General features: G+C 41.9%; 1 long non-coding RNA gene across 1 annotated transcript; it reads left to right on the forward strand.

Annotated features, from left to right (window-relative positions):
* The first annotated feature begins 861 nt into the window (after positions 1-861).
* LOC128436689 (uncharacterized) lies at positions 862-2,310 on the forward strand. The gene is made up of 2 exons (XR_008338102.1): positions 862-1,484; positions 1,612-2,310. It is a non-coding gene; the product is annotated as an uncharacterized LOC128436689 (long non-coding RNA).
* Positions 2,311-4,062: the final 1,752 nt, after the last annotated feature.

Raw genomic sequence — 4,062 nt, forward strand, 5'->3', positions numbered from 1 at the left:
AAAGCCTCCCTCTGTGTCAGTGAGTCCCTCTGGTGAAATCATGGAGGGCAGCTCAGTGACTCTGACCTGCAGCAGTGATGCTAACCCAGCAGCTAACTACACCTGGTACAAGGAGGACGAGGACTCACCAACAGCATCAGGACAAATCTTCACCATCACTAATATCACAGCTGAACATGGTGGAAAGTATCAGTGTGAGGCCCAGAACACACACGGACGTAGTAACACCACCTTACATCTGACTGTTGGAGCAGGTGATTGTAGCACTCTGACTTTTACAGCCTACACCCCTCCCCCCCCCCCCCTTCTTTTCATTGCACTATAACCTTAAACCATCAATACTCAGGATTTCCAGATGTGTCACAGCTGTATATCAAGTCCATCATATTGCACATGAACAATACTGACTGACCAACAGCATCACCTGGCAAACTGAGTCATCAGTCTAACCACACTGCTAATGTCTCCAGTCTGTTGTCTAGGGAAGTCAGTGATAATCATGAATATCATCAGGTACACTCTGGTGGTCGTGCTGGTTCCAGTGCTGGTCTGGACTCTGTGGACGAGGTAAATCAAATCCATCAGTTCACCCTCTGCTCTTTGACTGTCTTCTTCAAATGTCTTCAAACACTAGTTTCAGTGTTATGAAGTTAATTTTGTCAATCTTGTGTTTGTTGTTGTTTTCGATCCAGGATGAAGAAAACTCTGAGCTTGAAATCACAAGTGAATGAAGCTGTGGAGATGATAGAGGTGAGAGACAGTGAGGCCAAAAGAATGACTCCATATCACTGTTTTCATCTCACCATGTTAGAGAAAGAGATATAACATTTCTTGGATCAGCTACTTTGTCTGAATCTGCTCCAAAATGTAAAAGGTTCTTTCCATTGACCGTATATTAAAATGGACGTAGACTCTGGGTCTAGAAAGTGAAGTGAATGATCCATTTAGAGTCAAATAGACCATAAAGCACTGCAGGTATTGGGGCATGGATACTGTGTGATTGACAGCTAGTATTGGTTACAGGTCACTGGTTTAAGTGGGCGGGCAGTGTCCTTGGTCCCTCAGTCAGGCTCCACCCCCTTTCCTCCAAATATGGTTACTTCTGTTTTCAAATAACCAAGATGGCGCTGAACAACATGTCAAAAATGGAGGCTTCAAAATGGCTGCTCACAAACCAATGTGTGACATCTTTTTTCTTGGTCCATGTCCCGTCCTTCCACCAAGTTTAGTGGAAATCAGCTTATCAGTTTTTGTGTAATCCTGCTGATGAATAAACAAACCAATGGACAGGGGGCGCAACTACGTTCAAACCGTTTTGAATGAACTGTGATTATTTGCAGGTTTCATGAATAAAGTCCAGTGAGGATTAATATTTTCTCATCTCTCCTCCATCAGTCACACAACTGTCCTGAGTATGAGAACGATGCTGCTGCAGCACAGACAGAAGACACAGAGGAGCAGGAAGACCTGGTGTGAAGCATCAGGTCAGAGCCACTGGGACAAACAGAACCAAGATGGACGACTTCAGAGAACATCCGTACAAGCGAGTTTCACAGAAACCACCGTACATTTCCTTTCTACTCATGGTTTCCTGTTTTCTTCTCTCCTCAGGTGCACTGTGATTGGTTGAATGTATTTAGGAGGAACAGGAAGTTTCTCTCTTTCCATCCCCTTTTGCAGCAGCAGCAGTTTGTGCAGCATGACCTTTAGAGCAAGAGTATTGTTGTGTTGTTTCTTTTCTTTTTCTTTTCTGATGGGTCCAGTCGTCCAGTTTTTGCAGATTTCTGTGAGCTTTAGTTCTGATGTTGGTTTAGGTTACATTTCATTACAAGTCATTTGGCTGACGCTTTTGTCCAATTAGTACACTCAACATTTACGAAGGGCCATTCAGTATCTTGCCAAGGACACTTCGGCATGCAGACGGGGAAGACTGGGGTTTGAACCGGTAACCTTCTTGTTGGAGAACGACCACTCTACCCCCTAGTTCACACTGCCCTAGGTTGAAGGAAGATTCTCAGATCCTACGACCCTTTGTGGGTCTGTGTTTTGGGTTTTCCTTCTTTTGTCCATATTGCCAGCCTGTTGTTGAAGTTGTTGTCTTTTCTGCAATAAATTGATTTTTTTTTTGCTGTTACCCTCTGAACTATGTTGGACGTCTTGGTGATGAGCCTTTGAGGCTGTGGTAACATCTTGTGACTCATCTCATGTCTTAACATGATATTAATGTGGTTATTACATGGATAATGAATTATTATGTATCGTGATTTTATGATTCTTCTTAAATAAAAGGTTTTTGGTCTTTTGTTTTCACTCCTTATCCAATTGTTTGTTTGTTTTTAGGCAGAATTACACCAGAAAACTAAAAACTGATTTTTCAACAGACTCATTTTCATTTTGGCAGGAATCCTGATAAAGGGGCGGAGCCAGGAGCCTGTTTGTATCACTTTCTTTATAATTGTGAGACTGATGAAAACAGTCAGGATTATTTAGAGGACTGGTTTCTATGAGTGATTGAATTCTGGTGCAGCTCGAAAGTGCCCTTTTTTAAATATATGAATTAGTGCTGTTAGTTTAACGCGTTATTAACAGCGTTAACGCAAACCCATTTTAACGCCATTAATTTTTTTATCGCGAGATTAACGCAGAGCTGCCAACTCTCACGCTTTCGCCGTCTGAAACACGCTTTTGCATGTTGGTGGTTGACTAAGTCACAATAATTTTTTAAAACATCATCGTATCAGGCCGTAATGAAGTACAAGGAGCGGGCGAGTGTGTGTGTGCGTCTGTGTGTGTGTGTGTGTGTGGTTCCAGATAGCGCACCGTAGCCCCGCCCCCTGCTCCCGCGCACTCGCTCAGAGAGACACAGTGAGATCAGAGCTCAGTGACTGGCTGCTTCTTAACTATGGAAACAGTGAAAACACAGAGTTTCTCTGGTCTCAGCTGATCAGAGATCAGCGTCTCAGCTTCTTAATCAGAGCAGAAGCTGCAGTTGGTTTCTACCGAGCTTCAGTATCTGTGTTTGCCTCCAGTCTGACCTGCTCTCGCTTTTTGTTTTAATATTTCGCCAACTAAAATATATATTTTTAAGCTACTAGGCTGCAGCTATATGTTTTTATTTATTTAAAAACAGGGTACTTCTTATTTCATACATTTCCCACAAATATGGGGAGGACTCAAATAACCCTACACAGTTCTGTGTTTAATTTATTTCAAAGTAGGCCGACACTTGCCTGTGTATTTTGTTTGTTTGTTATTTTGTTGCTGGTCTGTTTGAGAGGCCTGACTGCTATGTTCAAAGCAAACTTGAAAAAAAGAAAATATCAAGCCATGGTTTAACTACACTATAGGCTGAGGCCTTGTTTACCTGAAATGTGCAAATTATATTTTTATTTTGTAGCGCCCTGTTTGGCAATGTTGTTTTTCAATAAAATAAAACATTTGCATAAAGCAAGCCAATCCACTTGTCCATGTTGATAGAGCATAAAAAAAATGATGGGGAAAAAATAAATGAAGGGACATTTAGAATAGATACAAATTTGCGATTAATCGCGATTAATCTTGAGTTAACTATGACATAAATGCGATTAATCGCGATTAAATATTTTAATCTATTGACAGCACTAATATGAATATTATATTCCTGTTTGCTCACAGCTCCCCTGTCAAACAAATATATCGAAATATAATAAATAATCTAAATATCAGGTGGGGAGATTAGACTAGTCTCTGTAGCCTCCCTCCCTCCACGTCTCCTGCACAGAGCTGAGCACTGGAGCTGTGGACATTTCTCTGTTCTTAGAAGCATTGCGACTCGGACTCTGAATAATTCTAACAGCGCTGCTCCAGGACAGACACTCGTTAAAGATCCGGTCTGTGTCAGAGTCTCTGTCGGAGTCTGCTTCCTCCTCACTCCTCCTCTGACCTGCGCTCACTTTGCCCTTTAACATTAAACACCAGCACTGATCACAAGTTATCAAGACACCTCCAGGACTGATGTTTACTTTGTGTTGGTTTGATCCGCTTTAGAGTTCATGAGACACACGTTTAAACCTGCAACAGGGT

This window comes from Pleuronectes platessa, chromosome 3, assembly GCF_947347685.1.
Source record: "Pleuronectes platessa chromosome 3, fPlePla1.1, whole genome shotgun sequence".
Classification (NCBI taxonomy): Eukaryota; Metazoa; Chordata; class Actinopteri; order Pleuronectiformes; family Pleuronectidae; genus Pleuronectes; species Pleuronectes platessa.